The sequence below is a fragment of the Pelodiscus sinensis genome, chromosome 1 (assembly GCF_049634645.1).
Source record: "Pelodiscus sinensis isolate JC-2024 chromosome 1, ASM4963464v1, whole genome shotgun sequence".
Lineage (NCBI taxonomy): Eukaryota > Metazoa > Chordata > Testudines > Trionychidae > Pelodiscus > Pelodiscus sinensis.
In genome coordinates, this window is record NC_134711.1 from 143,920,525 (window position 1) to 143,939,341 (window position 18,817).

Consider the following 18,817-nt stretch of genomic DNA (forward strand, 5'->3'; position numbering starts at 1 on the left):
AAAAGCTGCCAAGTAGAACTAATTCAGCAAAGACAAAAGATAAATTAGACAACATAATGGATTCCTCCGAGGCTGTGTGGAAAATCGTAGATCCCCGTACAGTGTACTGCCACAGGCCGCCCAATGGGGCTACTCACACGAGTGATGTTAAACAGGCATAAATCATTGCGAGGCTGGGGCCGGATTTAGCTGCGATCGGGAAAGGACAATCTTTGCGAGACACGTTTGTTTTGCTTGAACTGGCGGCGGCGATGCAGCGCTGGAGCTCTCTTGCCCTACACATCGGCCCGTGACTCCACAATGCGGGCGACAGGGACCGACTATGGTTGGACTAAAAGTACCGTCTGGCGAAACGGCGCAGCGGTTGCCCACATCACCAGGAGCCGGTGCCCGCCCTGGATACCTTGCGGGGGGCGATCGGGCCACTCGCCGCCACCTTCGGCCGCTGCTTGCGGGCTCCAGCTGGCGCCGCTACGCTCTGCGAGGGTGGCCCCGCGGGAGGAGACAGGCGCGTGAGGGCGGCCGGGCGGGATGCCACCAGGCTGAGGGGCCGGGAAGAGGCGGGGGAGGGGCTCGGTGCACGCGCGCGGGAGGGGCCTGTCCGCGAGCGAGGGGTGGACTGGGGGCGGCGCGTGCGGATCGGGGGTTCCCGCCGCCCAAGGCCGCGGGGGGAGGGGGAGGGAGGCGCAGGGGCGGGGGGCGGTAGGTGTGTGTTCGGAGGGGAGGGGTCTCTCTACCCCGCCGCCGGGCTCTCTGTGGTGGGAGGCGGCCGCTCTGCCCTCGTCTCTATGGTTGGCGGCGAAGGACGCGGCTTGGTGCCGACCCCGCTGTGGGGGCAGGTGAGTAGAAACCCCCCCCCCCCTCCCCGGGGCTCTAAAGCGGGGGGAGGTCACAGCCCCGCAGCTTCCCGGGCACGGCCCGGCCCCAAGGAGCGACCAACCGCCCGGCGCGAGCTGAGTAACGGGCCGCAGCCCAGGGCAGGGGGCGGGGCCACCGGCAATAGCGCCCCTCCCCCCGGCGGGCGTTACGCTCAGCCAGCAGGCGCGCGGCAGCTGCAGCAGCGCGTGGGGAGCCAGAGCCCGCTGCCTGCCTGCGCTGGGGAGGGGGAGCGGCGGTGCTTTGCCCTCCCCGTGACACCGGTTTGCCTCCCTCTGAATTGCTAGCGGGGAAACGCCCAGGGGCGTCTGTTCCGGCGTTGGGGCGCTTCACTGGGTTCGGCCCCTCTGTGACTGGCGGCAGGGCTGCCACATTGCAACTCTCAGGAGAGAGGATGCTCCTGAGAGGGCGTGGATGTGCGTCCCTCTCTACCAGCTCCTGCCCAGCATGATACTCCTAGGCTACGTTTAGACTGGCATGATTTTCCGGAAATACTTTTAACGGAAAAGTTTTCTGTTAAAAGCATTTTTGGAACAGAGCATCTAGATTGGCACGGACACTTTCCTGCGCAAGCACTTTTTACGGAAAAGCGTCCGTGCCAATCTAGACGCAGTTTTGTGCAAGAAAGCCCCGATTGCCATTTTCGCCATCGGGGATTTTTTGTGCAAAACGGTTCTCAGCTGTCTACACTGGCCCTCTTGCACAAAAGATTTTGTGCAAGAGGGCTTTTTCCCGAACGGGAGAGTCATTGTATTTGCGGAAGAACACTGACAATCTTACATTAGATCGTCAGTGGTCTTGCGCAAATTCAAAGCGGCCAGTGTAGACAGCTGGTAAGTTTGTCCGCAAAAGTGGCCGCTTTTGTGGAAAAACTTTCCAGTCTAGACACAGCCACGGTGTTTTTACTATATTCTGCAAAGCGCACCAGGAATCACGTTAAAGAGCCACTTAATGGCTCATTAATTTCAGTCTGAATATCACCGGTATAAATGTTTCTATGAATTAAAGAATTCTTATGGAGACAAATAAACAATCCACTGTAATATATGCATAAAGACAATTCCTATGTTGCAACAATGGGAAAAGAAAGGTAGCTGTAAGCAAAAACGAAATGTTTCACTGATATTTCCCTGTCTCAAAAGAAATGCAAAACAAGTAAAGCAACAAAATTAAAAAAATGAAAAGTGCACCCTCTGAAATTCTATTAAGTTATTAGCAAAATAGTAGGGAAACTTGTTTAATAGTGACTAACATTTGAATGTTCAGCATAGTCAAAGTAATTTACTAGTATTGGCTCTTATCTGGCAGTTGGGTGAGCCTAGATTGACTTTTGTGTCTTTAGGGAGTGCCACTGAATTCAAGTATGGCATTAACTAATACATTAATTTGATTCTGATCCAGCAAGCTCTTAAACAAGTATACAGCTTCATTCTGTGTTTTTTCTCATGGCCTCACTGGTTAAACGGTCAAATTATACACGTGCTTAAGTGAGGGATTGGCAGCCTTTCAGAGGCAGAGGGATGGGTGTAAAGGTGAAGGTTAACCAATGGTTTCAAGTTAATCTGTTAAGCATTTAAACACCTAGGCTATTCTGGCATGATTTTCCGGAAATGCTTTTAATTTTCCGGAAAAAGTGGCCAGTCTAGACACAGCCCTACGCTATCAAATCCCTACTTTGAAGGCTGCCTAAGGTGCCCCTTAAGGAGGTCCCAGTTCATTACCTCTTCTGAAGTGTTTGTCCTAGTGTGCTCTCTCTTCCATCCTGAGAAAGTAGTGGTTCCTGGAGCATGTTGAATTCCTGGAGCATGAATAGGATTCCTGATTTGGAGTTAGGATAGGCACAGATACAATGACAGGTACTAGGGTCCCAGTTTTGTCTCATACTCCTTCAGAGTAGAGTAAAAGTTGGGTGGAGACTCCTATCTTGGTCTGTTTTCCAAGCTGCTGCTTATACACGAAATATCCTCACAACGTTGAAGTGGCAAACCTACTCTCATTGAATCATTCTTAAATCCCTTCTTCCATGATGCTCTCAAACTGAGATTTTAAAAATACGTAAGACTTTCACATTGTTTTCCAGTATCTCTTCTCTCTCTTTCTAGTTTATAAATTTACTAGAAGACTTACCTGGCATTGCTGGGGGCTGTGCAGGCCTCCCATCCGTGTCTCCCTGGGGCCAGCCTTCAACAGCGGGATGCTGCACAGTTTCCCCCCCCCCCCATCTGCAGCTGATTTGGGGGAGAGGACAGCATGCAGCATAGGGGGCAGCTGCTCCCTCCAGTCTGCCCAAGACCATGGAGGCAGTGTCGCCGGCTGCAGCCTTTCCTCCTTGTAGCCCCTCTGTGCTCATTCGCAGGGGTGGCCCTAGACTAGCTGCCAGCAACTGGTGCCCTAGGGGAACCATGCAGTTGGCGTCCCGCCCTCCCCCAACCCCAAGGGCAGATATCAACTGAGGGTTTTGGTTCTGTGCTGGGGAGAGGGGGGCTGGGGATGGAGTTCTGTTGGCTGGGGGCCGAGGGGCTGGGGATGGAATTCTGGGACCAGGGGCCGGGGATGGAGTTCTGGGGCTGGTGGCTGAGGGGCTGGGGATGGAGTTCGGGGGCTGGGAGTAACAGGGTGCCGGGCCGGGGAGAGAGTCCCCTGCACCCGCCTCCTCCCAAGATCCCACCTCCCCTGAGAGAAGCCAGCATGCACCTCTCCCAGGGCTGACCCCCCCCCCCCTCCCGCGGGGCAGGGGAACCCCCCCCGCGTTCCTCCTCCCCTGGGGCCGACTCCCCCGCTGCGGCACAGGGGAAACCCCCCTGCATTCCTCCTCTCCCGGGGCTGACCCTCCCCCCCGCGTTCCTCCTCTCCCAGGGCTGACTCCCCCCCCCCCCCCCCCGCATTCCTCCTCCCCCGGGGCACTGGAAAACCCCCTTCGCGCTGCCTCTCCCAGGACTTACCCCCCTCCTGCCTGCAGGGAAGCCGTGCTCCAGGTAAGGCACAGGAAAGGAAAGGGGAAATGGAAGGGGCAGGGTTTGGAATTTGGCACCCCATGTAACTTGGCGCCCTAGGCGGCTGCCTAGTTTGCCTATAGGCATGGGCCGCCCCTGCTCATTTGTGAGTATAACTGTCACTGCTATCACACCCTTACCTTTCCATTTTATGCAAAACAGTCGCATTCTACACACATCCCATTGTCCAGGCACAACCAAAGCCTGACCTTGCTTTAACTTATGATAAAAGGAAGCTGCCTACCAAATTTGGTGGTCCTAGCTCTTACTATTTAGGAGGAGTTTTTGAACAAACAAAGTTTCCTGCAGTCCCATGAAGTTTCTTTACAGCCACAGGTCCCGGCTCTCCGTGTTCTATGCTGTTATTTAGCTAATTTCTTACACATTACAAAGACAGCTTCCCCACCTATTGATAGTCCTAGTAACTCGATGTAGTTGGAATTGGTCCTGCCTAGAGCAGGGAGCTGGACTTGATGACCTCCTGAGGTCTCTTCCAGCTCGATGGTTCTATTATTCTATGATTCCAGATTAGCCACTCATTGACTGACAATAAACTTTTTCCTCCTTCCTTCTTCCTTGCCCCACCTTCTGTTTTAAAGTCTGATTTGTTAGTTTATAATGTGTTCACTTTCTTCATTGTATTCCTTTGTTATATATGGTCATGCCAATTCTTCAGATCATATTCTGAAAGAGAAGTGGGTCTGGCCCACGAAAGCTCATCACCTAATAAACTATCTTGTTAGTCTTTAAAGTGCTACATATTTTTTCCTTTAGTTTTTAAAGAGAAACTGCCCTGCAGCCACTTTTCTGAGGCCTGGGCTAAATCAAAGCTTACTAACAAACTGTTAATGCATGTGGGCAGGATCCAAACAGATAGCGCATAGCTGTCTAGCAAGATTGTCTCTAGAGGGTTTTGGGTCCGGGTATAATCCCCATTCCCCTTCTCTCAAGCAAGCCTTTGCCCTACCTGCTCCTGCTCCGTCTTGTCCCAACTCTTCCTGCCCTGTCCCTGCTCCATTCTTTCCTCCAAGCTTCCAGCTTTGCTCCATCTCCATCCCACCTCTTCCTACCTCTGCAAATTGGCTGGCGGGAAGCAGGACTGAGCCAGGCGCATGCAGACCTGGGCACACGAGTGATTCCAGCCCCGGAGATTCCATTTTGTCCTCCCCCCATGCCCTCCTTCAAGTAGCTGTGAACTGCCTGGCTGGTAGACACACTCATGCAGCGTAAGCACATCTACCAGCCAGGCAGTTCGCAGCTACGGACTGATACACCTAATAATAATAAAACTTACCTAATTAGAAAATACCGGACATTTTATATGTCCGGTATTTTCTCAATATGTTTCCCGGACAGAAACCTCAAATACCGGACTGTCCAGTACAAAACTGGACACCTGGCAACCCTATCCCTTCTTGCACCCTCCCTTTCTAGCCAGATACCCTACCCCCAATTTGCTCCTGCTCCCACCTCCTGGAGTGCCCATGTGGCACCGGGTCCTCCAAGCCCTGGCACAGGCTGGGCGGAGGATGCAGCCGGGTGAAACACTGAAAATTTATTCATTTTTAAATTATTTTTTAATCTGTGTTTATATTTTTGGGCTGCAAAAAACAGTACTGAAAAAAAAACGGGTTCCAACTAAAGTAAAAAGTTTGGGAAACCTTGGTCTAGCCAGCTTTCTATCCATCTTAGGGTACGTCTAAACTACATGCCTCCATCGACGGAGGCATGTAGATTAGCCAGATCGGCAGAGGGAAATGAAGCCGCGATTAAAATAATCGCGGCTTCATTTAAATTTAAATGGCTGCCCCGCTCTGCCGATCAGCTGTTTGTCGGCAGATCGGGGCAGTCTGGACACGCCGCGCCGACAAAGAAGCCTTTCTTGATCGGCACAGGTATGCCTCGTGAAACCAGGTTTACCTGTGCCGATCAAGAAAGGCTTCTTTGTCGGCGCGGCGCATCCAGACTGCCCCGATCTGCCGACAAACAGCTGATCGGCAGAGCGGGGCAGCCATTTAAATTTAAATGAAGCCGCGATTATTTTAATCGCGGCTTCATTTCCCTCTGCCGATCTGGCTAATCTACATGCCTCCGTCGACGGAGGCATGTAGTCTAGACACACCCTTACAGTCTATTTATCCAATCCATATTCCCTTAACTTGCTGGCAAGAATATTGTGGGTGACCATATCAAAAGCTTTGCTAAAGCTGGCACTGGGGGCTTTGGGAGGACCAGAAACAACTTATCTGAATAGTCATCATTTGTTTAATCAATATGCAAATATGCAAATGAATGTTACCGGTCCTCCAAAAGCTCGTGAATGGATTTACTGGTCCCCGTGTCAAAAAGTTTGGGAACCCCTGGACTAGCTGATACTGAGCTGTAAGAAGTGCACTTCTCAGGACATAGCAACAGTGTAATGGTCTGTGGGCATAGCTGGGGAGGAGTGCTTGGAAGATGGTGGTAGGCAGATTAAGCATGATAGAAGCTATACCTGAAGAATCTCCATAAAGCTATGAGAGCTCAGCTGAAAATCTTTTGTGTTTCTAAGGCTCTTAATCCTTCTGACACCTTACTATTATTATTATTGTTGTTGATTATTTGTTTTGTGGAAGGGTCTTCGATATGCTGCCCTAGTGCATATGTGTGAACTCCTCCAGGATAGACTGCTGTGAGCTTTGAAAGATTAAGAGAGGCTCTCTGCCTACTCAGAAAGAAGGGGAGGGCAGGGAGGAGGAGCATGTAGGAAGGGCTGAGGGCGTGGCTAGTGGGGTGGAAAAAAGCTGAAAGTGTTGACTGCAGTGTTGAGTTGACTCTATCCTTGTATGTGTGAGGCAACAACAGTCTCTTTGTTGGGTTTTATGGCTGAGAAGCGTCTGCCATTCACACAAGAATCTCCATAACTGCGCAGAGTGACTTCTCTATGGGAAAGGCAGCAGTAGCAGTAAGTAGATTTAATGTTTGGAAGCTTCAGGGGGTAGCTAAGTTAGTCTGTACAGGATAAACATCAAATGGTATCATGAACTTTCATGGGCACAGCCCACTTCTTCAGATGACTGGAGTTTTGAGTTTAGGATGTGCAGACCCAAAATAAATAGGGGAGAAGGGAAGCGGGGGAGGAAAAAAAAGGAAGGGAGTGGGAAACAAGGAGACGAGGGTATGAAAGTATCAAAGGGAAAAACAAGTAGGCGGAACTGGTAACCTATAAGCCCCTAAAGATTGGATAGTTAAAAGAAGCAGATAAGGATCTTAGGATAGCAATTAGATAGGAAGGATAGTATCTACATGTTTTGTTAGTCTATAAAGTGCTACCAGACATTTGTTGTTTTTTAGATTTAATGTGTTTGCTTTCATTTGGTTTGAAAAGATAAAAGGAGTGGGAACGAGGGGGCTTTGTGGAAGCTTAAGAGCCAGTGAATTCATTGTTTCTGGGTGCATACTGAAAAGGTTGGTTGAAAAGATTCTCTTTAGGAAAATGTGGGGAGGAAATTTAAGCCTAGAGTGTAAGGAAGTGTTCTAAAGCAGTGACACAAATTATGGTTTGCTAAAAAAGCCAAAAATGTATTGACCTGAAAAATCTGTGAGAAGGGGGCTGAAATAAGCATTTACAGAACTCAGGAGCTTGTTCTGTGCTGCATGATAAACAGACACTGTAAACTGATATTTCTACTGTGTTGCCTGAGAGATTACTTTGTTCTTGGAAGTTGTGGGCCAGAATGCTATTTTGTCTGTCCATTCTGCCCTTGGCAATAATCCTGTTTCTACTTAGGAGATTCAGTTCGAGTACAAATGTTGAATTATAACTGCACAATTCTGATAACCACTGTTCCAAGAGTTCTTCTTTACTTGGGTCTTTACTACAGCATGTGTGGACCATTTAAATGTGGATAATAGTTTTACCTCATATTTTCCCATGGAGCTCAAGTTGGTTATAGTGCTGTGTAATGGATTCTATCACAAAGATCTCCTTGAGACTGTCACTTGATGTGCTGAAATACCACTGAGCCTCTACTTGCTCTCTGGAGCACCTCATCCACCACCCTGTCCTGCTGAGCCAGACCATTTGTTGTCTTCCAGCTATAGCATTAGAGTTGGGGTTACAAACGACAGCAGAGCAACACATACCCTGTGATCAGCCCCTCCCTATGAGCAAGCACCCTTCACTCCCGACCCACAGGGGAGCAGAGTGCAGGAACAGCATAGAGCCAGAGGGGTGTAGGGAACAGTGGGGGAGTACGGGGGTGGTGCGGGGAATGGGAGGCACAGAGCCAGAGGGATGCAGGGATCAGGGGTAGCAGGGTGTGGTGGAGGCACGGGGAATGGGACGCGGGGAACAGGAGGGGCAGAGGGATCGGGGTCTAGGGGCAGTGCAGGAAATGGGCAGCACAGAGCTGGGGGGGCAGGGATCGGGGGGAGCAGGGTACGGGGTGTAAGGGTGGCGCAGAGCCAAAGGGTCGCAGGGAAAAGGGAGAGCAGGAGGTCCAGGATGCAGGGGAGGCGTGGGGAACGGGCGGCGCGGAGACAAAGGGGGGCTGGGGCCGTGGCAGGACTGGAGCTGGCAGGGCGGGCCCTGGCTGTGCCGCGCGCCACAGCCAGCTCTCAGGGACACGCGGCCAGAGCCGAGCTGCCATGGCCCTTAAAACTCAGGGGGCCAGGTCACGCCAGCGTCCTGGCCTCCCGCCCCACCTCCTCGCTCCGGAGCTGCACTCAGGCAGCCCGGTGGGAAGAATCGCCACACTTCCCCCTTCCCAGCGGTGCTGTGTTCCTCCGCCGGCTGGTGGATCGGATGGGGCCACGCCGCCTGTGGTGCGGGCTTCGGCCAGCCTGTCACAACGGCCCACCGGGCAAGTCTGCCTCTGCACTCACCAGTTGGAAAATTCCACTCACTGCGGGCGAGTGCATTTGTCGAGTCCTGCCCATATCACTTCAGACCACTGGGTACTTTGCATGATAGTGAGGGATACTTCATTCAGTCCTGCACCTTCCTTCCCGGAAGAGGGACTCTTGTCACAAACAACTCCTTATTCAGGAAGTGCATTCCCTCCTGTCTCTGTGACCAGTGGAGGAGGTTCCTCAGGAGCACCGGGGAGAGGGGTTTTATTCCTGGTATTTCCTAATACCAAAGGCCAGATGTGGCCTCAGGCCCATTCTAGATCTGTGAGAACTCAGCATGTTTGGGAAGAAGCTCTGTAAGGTCTCTCTGGCCTGCATCATTCCTTCTCTGGATCCAGCAGACTGGTATGCCATCCTCAGCTTGAAGGATGCACATTTCCATATTGTAGTCACCCAGCCTCAGCTTTGTGGTGTACAATATTCACTACTTGTTTACAGTCCTCCCATTCGTCCTATCAGTAGCACCTTGGGACTACACAAAATGCTTGGTAGTCGTCCCTGCATTCTTATGCAGGCACTAGGTACAGACCTTCTGCTACCTTGACAACTGGCTGATCAGGCCTCCTCCAGGATCCATGGAGAAGCTCAACTCAAATTCATCAGAGCCAACTTTGACAATCTTGGTTTCCTTATAAGTGAAGTGAAATCCATTCTGTCCTTTGTCTAGAGCAGGGGTCTCCAAACTTTTCAGCCCGAGGGCTGCATTAACTATCAAACAGCAGTTCGGGGGCCGACTACACACTTGAGGTCCAAATAAAAAACAATCAAAACATGGATGTTGTTTTTAATTATTTATTTAATATTATTTTATTCAGTTATTATTTAATAACACATTGATACACTACACATGAACACCTGTATTAGTGTGAATGGTGAAATTGTTTCCTGGATGCCAAAATAGCAGACATTTCTGGCTTTAGATTTGTTGTCCCTAACATCAACAGTGACCTGAGATTATCATCGGACAAGTTTGTTCTCAAATTGTTCGTCACGTATTTCATTCTTGAAAATGTTTGTTCACACAGGTATGTTGTTCCAAAGATTGAAAGGTACCTTGATGCAAAAGTTTTGACATTAGGAAAGTCTTCCTTGGGCAAAAACTGGTAAAAACCCACCAGTCCTATTTTGAACTTGTCCCTAAGGAGGTCATTTGCTTGCAACTCAATGACTTCCAGCTGCAGTTCATCTGGGCAACTGGCCACATCTTCTTCAAATGGGTTTTGAAACAATCTCACTTCTTCTGCCTTTGAATCCAAGTCAGAAAACCGCTGCTGAAACTGCAGCTGGAGGTCTTTGATGATCTCGCATGCAAATGACGTGGGGAACTCAGCTGTTGCTTCAGCCATGAAGACCTTGCACTGCTGAAAGTGCGTCAAGTTGTTGGCCTGTACTTGTTCCAAAAACAAGACAAGTTTGGATCTGAAGGCCTTTAGGTGGGTGTATAGATCAGAAACTAGATTTTGCTCTCCTTTTAGTTTTAGGTTCAGAAAATTTAGGTTCAGCGAATAAGGTTTTGCAATGTAATGACCGGTTGGAAAACATAATGCACTACTGCATGCCTCTATTTTAATTCGGTAAAAACATAACGTCCACGTAAGCGGCGGCTGATCTTGGCAGGATACACGTAAATTTCCGTAATTTTTTTTCCGTAGACAAAAAGGTCTCCACGGGCCGGATGAGAGGGCCTCGCGGGCCGCATCCGGCCTGCGGGCCGTAGTTTGGAGACCCCTGGTCTAGAGGATACAGCTTATAGGAGTGGTACTGGACTCAAGCCAAGCTAAGGCATACTTGCTGGAACAAGATTTCAGGCTATGACTGATATTATTCAGGATCTCAGTCAGTTTCCCACCACCATGGTAAAGAAGTGTCTAAATCTTCTGGGTCACATAGTTGTATGTGACAACCACACCAGACTCAGGCTTAGACCCCCTTCAGTCATGTCTGGCATCAGGGTATTGCCCAGCCTGAGACAGGTTGGACAGGATTATGACCCTGCCCTGCCCAGTGCTTGACTCCCTCTGGTGGTGACCAGTCCCCACAGATGGTCTTCTCAGGGATCCCCTTTGTGGCTCCACAACTATCTCTGTCCCTAGTGACAGAAGTTTCAGAGTTGGGATGGAGAGCTTATCTGGGGGACTTCAAGACTCGACGTCTCTGGTCTCAGGCTGACCTCCCTCTCCACATCAATGTCAGAAGGTGGTCCACCTAGCTTCTGGGCATATTTAACAGATCATTGTGTATCCAGTATGATGGACAATACAACAGCAATGTTCTACAGTATCATACAGGGTGGTGCACACTACTTTCTCCTGTGCAGGGAAACCCTTGTATAGGACTTCTGTGTAGAACATTCCATACACCTGCAAGCATCATACCTCCCCAGAGTACAGAGCAAGCTGGCAGACAATCTCAGCAGGTCATTTCAGGACTACAAGTGGTCTCTGCACCCAGATATTGCGAATGTAAACTTCCAAAAATGAGGCTTTCTCCAGATGGACCTATTTGCCAGGTGTCACAACAGGACGTACTAGTAGTTCGGCTTCTTCCAGAACCATAGCCTAGGCTCCAGCGCAGATGTGTTTCTCTTCCCTCAGGGAGGTCATCTCCTATTCGCCTCTTTGCCCATACTGCTTATTCTCAAGGTACTCCTCAAGATTTGGAGGGAACAAGCTCAGGTCATATTGATAGCACCAGCTTGGCCCCATCAGAACTAGTACATATCCCTTCTAGAGGCTCCAGTCACCTTGCCCCTTTCCCAGACCTCTTGACACAGGACCACAGTAGTTTCCAGCACTCATATCTTGAGTTATTGCACCTCACAGCATGGAAGCTCCCTGGCTAAATCCAGTGAAGCTTTCCTGCTCTGACCAGCTCAGACAAATCCTTCTTGGCAGTCTGAAAACCTCTTCCACTTGTTGTGGTAGGTGACCCTCATAGAGGATTTCCATCTAGTTGGTACAACACAGCTTGTCCCCGACTTTGGCCTCTGTGTCACTGATTCTAGACTACCTCTTTTAAGATCTGTCAGCCTTATCAGTAAGAGTTCACTTAACCATATAGGTATTCCATCCAGCTGCATTGGGCCACTTGGTGTTTGCAAGCCCAATGGTTAATTGATTCCTGAAAGAACTCGAGATACTGTACCCTCATGTTTGCCAACCCATCTCGGCCTGGGACCTCAATCTAGTCCTTTCCAGACTGATGGGATTACCTTTGGTGACATGCTTTCTGCTCTGCCTCTCTTAGAAGGCCCCAGAGGAAGTGAACAGAACAGGTAATCATCAAGTCATCCCTCCCTTGTTATCCATTACCAGGCTTTGACAAACAGGGCTAAAAACACCATTCCTGCCCATCCTGGCTAATAGCCATTGTTGGACCTAACCTCCATGAATTTATCTAGCTCTTTTTTGAACCCTGTTAAAGTCCTGGTCTTCACAATATCCTCTGGCAAGGAGTTCACAGGTTGATTGTGCTCTGATAAAGAAAAACTTCCTTTTGTTTGTTTTAAACCTGCTACCTATTAATTTCATTTGGTGACCCCCTAGGTCTTATGTTATGGGAACAAGTAAATAACTTTTCCTTAGTCACTTTTCCTCACCAGTTATGATTTTATAGAACTCTGTCAAATGCTTCCTTAGTCTCTCTTTTTCGAAGATGAAAAGTCCCAGTCTCTTTAGCCTCTCTTCATATGGGACCCATTCCAAACCCCTAATCATCTGTGTTGCCCTTTTCTGAACCATTTCCAATGCCAATATATCTTTTTTGAGATGAGGAGACCACATCTGTATGCAGTATTCAAGATGTGGGTGTACCGTGGTTTTATATAGCGGCAAAAAGATATTCTCTGTCTTATTCTCTATCCTTTTTAAATGATTTCTAACATTCTGCTTGCTTTTTTGACTGCTGCTACACACTGAGTGGATATTTTCAGAGAACTATCCACAATGACTCCAGTATCTTTTTCTTGAGTAGTTGTAGCTAAATTAGTTCCCATTATTTTGTATGTATGATTGAGATTATTTTTTCCAGTGTGCATTACTTTATATTTATCAACATTAATTTTCATTTGCCAAATTAGAGAAAACTGTAAAGAAAAATATGGTTACTCACCTTCTCATAACTTTTATTCTTCAAGATGTGTTGTTCATGTCCATTCCAACATGTTCCCTCCTAACCCCTCAGTTGGAGTAGCAGCAAAGAGGAACTGAGAAATTGGCCATTTGGCAGGGCCCTATATAGGGCAACATAAGGGCATGACTCCAGGGGGGCCTAGGACAACCCTGCAGCTACCTTCTAGGGGAAAATCTTCCATTAGCCTTGCATGTGTGTGGACACACGCTTGATTGGAATGGACAAGAACAATACGTGTCGAAGAACAAGTTATGAGAAGGTGAGTAGTCATTTTCCCCTCTATTCTAAAGCAATGTTGGACATCAAGACCATTTGGTTGTGAAGATGAAGGGTTTGAGCCGATTAGAATGAACTTCAGAGCCAGAATTCAGTAGATGCCTACCTAGGAGCCCATGAATCCCAGCCTTAGAAAAGGCAGCTGCTGAACTGTTTCCCACAAGGAAGCACAAAGTGGTTCTGCTTACATATTGTTCACTTGGCACATGGTTCAGGTGACTATGAAATGAACAAGAAGTGTTACTTGTCTTTGATTTTATTCCAGACCAGGGAGTCTGTCAAGATTTACTGGCTCAGGAGATGGTCTGGTAATTCTGTGGCAGGATCCGGAGGTGCTCTTGCCAGTAGGTCTGATGATGTGAATATATGGGTGTGAATAATACTTCATGCTCTAAACAATGCAATGGCACCTTCACCACAGTACCGTCTGCAGGGTCACCACCTTGGACACCAATTAAACAGAGCCACAGCACATAATTGTTACAGACCTGCAGTAGAGCATAACCAGAGTAGGACTGGGAGCCAAACAGAGGAGGGTGCTTGAGCATGGGACTCATGAGTCTCACAAGAATCCCAAAAGGCATCAAACAGTGTAATTTCATAAACCTGCAAGGGAAGAAGGGCAGTGGCTTTGCCGTCTGCTGTAACTGTCACCCTTTCATCACTCAGTCACATGTAGTGCCAGTGGCCACCACCTTCATACCATTTTCAGAGTTATGAGTGGCAGACAAGATCTGTAGCTGCCACTGTTGCGGCTAATGCAAATTCTGTGAACTATATCTTCAAATCCCATAATACATAGGCTAGCGGAAGTTCTAGGCAGAAGCTCTGCTGTGAAGTAGAGACAGGCAGCATATCTTTAGAAATAATACTGTCTTTCTTATTTTATTGTCAGCAGAAAGTGGCTTTAATTTTGGCATTATTTCATAAATTTTGCACTGTTAGAAGTGTTAGTAATATTCAGGCCTGTATATTTGCTTGAAATAGAATTTGAGTCTTGTTTGCCCAGTTAATTTTTGATATTTTTATACTCTTACTAATATGTGTGAACAAAGAATAAAGGCACAAACAGATGGGAGGAGGGGAAAGAGATGAGAGATGGAGTTAAAGTGTTACTAACCCTATCAATAACCTAATTAGCTGTAGGAGAGAAAGCAGGCAGAAGCCCAGCAGCAGAGTGGGGGCTATCCTGTTTATTGCAGCCAGTGTAGCATGTATGATTACCTGTCCTATGGGCGGGTGGTGTATGTGTGCATTTGGTGCAAGGAGCTCCTGGCCCTCAGAGATTGCATACAGGCTTTGGAGGCCAGGGTAGCTGAATTGGAGGAGCTAAGGGAGGTCGAGAGGTACGTAGATGAGGCTTTCTGGGACACTGTAGAATTGTCCCACCTCTGGTCAGACAGCCCCTGTGCTGTTAAGGAGGATGAAAGGCTCAGGGAAGGAGAATAGTCAACTGAAGCAGAGGGAAATGATCCATAGTTGGGACCTTCCTTCCAGAGGATATTATTGTATCCTCTCGCACTGAGAATACATCTCCAGAGGAGAACTCCAGTCATTAGGAAAAGGCAGGTGTTAGTAATGGGGGATTCAATCATTAGAAACATAGACAGCTGGGTTTGTGATGATCGGGAGAACCATATGGTGACTTGTCTGCCTGGTGCAAAGGTTGCAGCTCTCTTGACAGATGTAGATAGACTTATGTGTAGTGCTGGGGAGGAGCCGGTGGTTGTGGTACATGTAGGTACAAATGACATAGGGAAGGGTAAGAGAGAGGTTCTGGAGGCCTAATTTAGGCTGCTAGGAAGGAGATTGAATTCCAGGACCGCTATGGTGGCGTTCTCTGAAATGCTTCCAGCTCCACACGCAGGGCCAGGTAGAGCTTCAGAATCTTAATGCATGGATGAGATGATGTTGTAGAGAGGAGGGGTTTAGATTTATTAGGAACTGGGGAAACTTTTGGGATAGGGGGAACCTATACAGCAGTGATCTCCAACTCTTTTAAACACAAGATCACTTTTTTGAATTTAAGTGCAATCCAGAATCTACCTGAAACCCAAATACCGTTGCCCTACCTCCTTTGTGCCCTTTCTCCAAGGCCCTGCCCCTGCTCGCTCCATCCTTCCTCCCTCTCCCATCCTTTCTCCCTTTTCATCAGGCAGGGGCAGAGGTTTGGAGTGCAAGCTCTGCTCTTGAGTTAAGGGATTTGGGGTTGCTCTGAGCTGAGCCTGGGGCAGTGGGTTGGGGTGCAGTAGAGGGTTCAGGGTACAGGCTCTGTAAGGGAGTTTGGGTCTGGGGGAGCTCAGGGCTAAGCGTGCAGGAGCGGGTTTATGACTGGAACAGGGGTTCAGGAGGCAGGCTCTAGCTGGACAATGCTCACAACAGGTGGTGCAGTGGGGCTAAGGCAGTCTCACCCCTGCCCTGGCCCTGCACCATTCCCAAAAGCAGCCAGCAAACTCCCTCCTGAGCCCCCCCAAATCCAAACGAGCCCTGTTATGCCCCACCTCCCGCTCCATTCTGTGGAGATAGAATACAGGTTGGGAGAGGGGGCACCATGACATCAGCGCCCCTCCTCTTCCTTCCCTGCCCTGCCCAGCAAGCTGGGGGTGGGTGGAAAGCTTCAAGGCAAAGGGCAGGAGCTGCACAGTAGTTGCGGGGAGAGGAAGCTGAAGTGCCGGCATTTGATAGCCTCTTGGCCAAACCAGTCAGAATCACCTGTCAGAGGCACCAAGATCTACCAAAATGGAGCCAGACTGCTGGCATTTAACATTAAAAAGGTCGTAGAGCAGTTTTTAAACTCAGGGCTGGGGGAAAGCCGACCGGTACGGAGGAGCACATGAATCAGAAAGAGACGTCTCTTACAGGAGGGTCTATTAATAAGGATGCACTACGACATTCTAGTCAGGAGGAGAGGATGGAAGTATGGGTCAGATCAGATGAGACACAATCAAAAGAAAAAGAGTCTAACACATCAGGAAATGGCAGAGATAAATAGTGACAGATTTTTAAAGTGGTTGTACACAAATGCTAGAAGTCTAAATAATAAAATGGGTGAACTAGAGCAGAGTTTCTCAATTTTTTTTATAAAGTACCCCTTTTTAAAAAAAATTATAATTACCTACAGTACCTGCAGTTTTCAGACACACACAATTTTTTTCTACCATTGCAACACATTTGTTTAAACAACTTAATTGTAGACTGCCGGACAATATTTTGGGGTGTAAAAAGTACAAAAATAAGAAAGCGCTGTACAACTTAAAACAAAAATTCTGTTTTCTCCAAATTTCAGTTGTGTTGATGTAACACCCCCCCCCCCCCAGACTTCTCTCAAGTACCCCTAAGGGTATTTGTACCACCAGTTGAGAAACACTGAACTAGAGTGCCTAAGTTTAAAGGAGGATATTGATATAATAGGCATCACGGAAACTTGGTGGAATGAAGATAATCAATGGGACACAGTCATACCAGGGTACAAAATATATCGGAAGGACAGAACAGGTCATGCTGGTGGGCGAGTGGCACTATGCATGAAAGAAAATGTAGACTCAAATGAAGTAAAAATCTGAAATGACCTTAAATGTTGCATAGAATCTCTATGCATAGTAATTCTGTGCTCCAATAATAAGAATATAGCAGTAGGGATATATTATCAACCACCTGACCAGGACAGTGATAGTGACTATGAAATGCTAAGGGAGATTAGATTAAATAAAAAACTCAATAATAGTGGGGATTTCAACTATTCCCATACAGACTGGGTACACGTCACCTCAGAACGGGATGCAGAGATGACATTTCTTGATACCTTAAATGACTGCTTCGTGGAGCAGCTGGTTCTTGAATTCACCAGGGTAGAGTATATTCTTGATTTAATGCTAAGTGGAGCACAAGATCTGGTTCAAGAGGTAAATATAACTGGACCACTTGGAAATAGTGACCACAATGTAATAAAATTTAACATCCCTATAGTGGGAAAAGCACCTCAGCAGCCCAACACTAGCATTTAATTTCAGAAAGGGGAACTACACAAAAATGAGGAAGATAGTTAAAAATAAATTAAAAGGTACAGTGACAAAAGTAAAATATCTGCAAGCTGCAGGGAAACTTTTCAAAGACACCATAATAGATGCCCAACTTAAATGTATACCCCAAATTAAAAAACACAGTAAGAGAACAAAAAAAGTACCACCGTGGCTTAACAACCAAGTAAAAGAAGCAGTGACAGATAAAAAGACATCTTTTAAAAAGTGGAAGTCAAATCCTAGTGAAGAAAATAGAAAGGAGCATACATTTTGTCAAATTAAGTGTTAAAATATAGTAAGAAAAGCCAAAAAGGAGTTTGAAGAGCAGCTAGTTAAAAAATCAAAAAGTAATAACAAAATATTTTTAAGTACATCAGAAGCAGGAAGCCAGCTAAACAACCAGTGGGGTCCTTGGACGATTGAGATGCTAAAGGAGCACTCAAAGATGATAAAATCATAGCGGAGAAGCTAAATGAATTCTTAGTTTCAGTCTTGATGGCTGAGGATATTGGGGAGATTCTCAAACCTGAGCCATTCTTTTTAGGTGACAAATCTGAGCAATTGTCCCAGATTGAATTGTCATTAGAGGAGGTTTTGGAACAAATTGATAAACTTAACAGTAACAAGTCACCGGGACCATATCCAAGAGTTCTGAAAGAGCTCAAATGGGAAATTGTTGAACTATTAACTGTGGTTTGTCCTTTAAATCCTTTAAATCAGCTCCCGAACCTAAAGACTGGAAGATAGCTAACGTGATGCCAATATTTTAAAAGGGCTCTAGAGGTGATCCTGGCAATTAGACTGGTAAGTCTAATGTCAGTACCAGGCAAATTAGTTGAAACCATAGTAAAGAATAAAATTGTCGCACACGTAGATGCATATAATTTGTTGAGGGAAGGGCAACATCGTTTCTGTAAAGGGAAATCAGGCCTTACTAATCTGCTAGCGTTCTTTGAGGAGATCAACAAACATTTGGACAAGTGGCATCCAGTGGATATAGTATACTTAGATTTCTAGAAAGCCTTTGATAGGGTCCCTCACCAACGGCTCTTAAGCAAAGTAAGTTATAATAGAATAAGAAGGAAGGTCCTTTCATGGATTGATAACTGGTTAAAAGACAGGAAACAAAGGGTAGGAATAAATAGTAAGGTTTCCAATTGGAGAGAGGTAACTAGTGGGATCTCTGAAGGGTCTGTCCTGGGACCCATGCTATTCAATTTATTTATAAATGATCTAGAGAAAGGGGTAAACAGTGAGGTGGCAAAAATTGCAGATGATACCAAACTGCTCAAGATAGTTAAGATCAAAGCAGACTGTGAAGAGCTTCAAAAAGACTTCACCAAACTATGTGATTGGGCAACAAAATGGCAAATGAAATTTAATGTTGATTAATATAAAGTAATGCACATTGGAAAAAATAATCCCAACTATACATACAATATGATAAGGACTAAGTTAGCTACAACTACTCAAGAAAGAGATACTGGAGTCATTGTGGATAGTTCTCTGAAAACATCCACTCAGTGTGCAGTGGCAGGCAAAAAAGCAAATAGAATGTTAGGAATAATTAAAAAAGGGATAGAGAATAAGACAGAAAATATCTTAATGCCTCTATATAAAACCATGGTA

The 18,817-nt window shown here is 47.2% G+C and overlaps 2 protein-coding genes across 3 annotated transcripts in view; one reads left to right on the top strand and one right to left on the bottom strand.

The window, feature by feature from the left end:
• The window catches only part of TMEM39A (transmembrane protein 39A), a 42,426-nt gene extending 41,971 nt beyond the window's left edge, over positions 1 to 455 (bottom strand). Inside the window, exon 1 of the mRNA XM_075905834.1 lies at positions 138 to 455. The gene's annotated coding sequence lies outside the window, so the exon portion shown is untranslated. The remainder of the gene's footprint in view (positions 1 to 137) is intronic.
• A 234-nt stretch (positions 456 to 689) lies between these two features.
• The window catches only part of B4GALT4 (beta-1,4-galactosyltransferase 4), a 60,265-nt gene continuing 42,137 nt past the window's right edge, over positions 690 to 18,817 (top strand). Inside the window, exon 1 of one of the 2 annotated variants that reach the window (XM_075905862.1) lies at positions 690 to 839. The gene's annotated coding sequence lies outside the window, so the exon portion shown is untranslated. Of the gene's footprint in view, positions 840 to 6,637; positions 6,814 to 18,817 lie in introns of those variants that run through there. The other variant, XM_075905865.1, reaches the window with a different exon arrangement.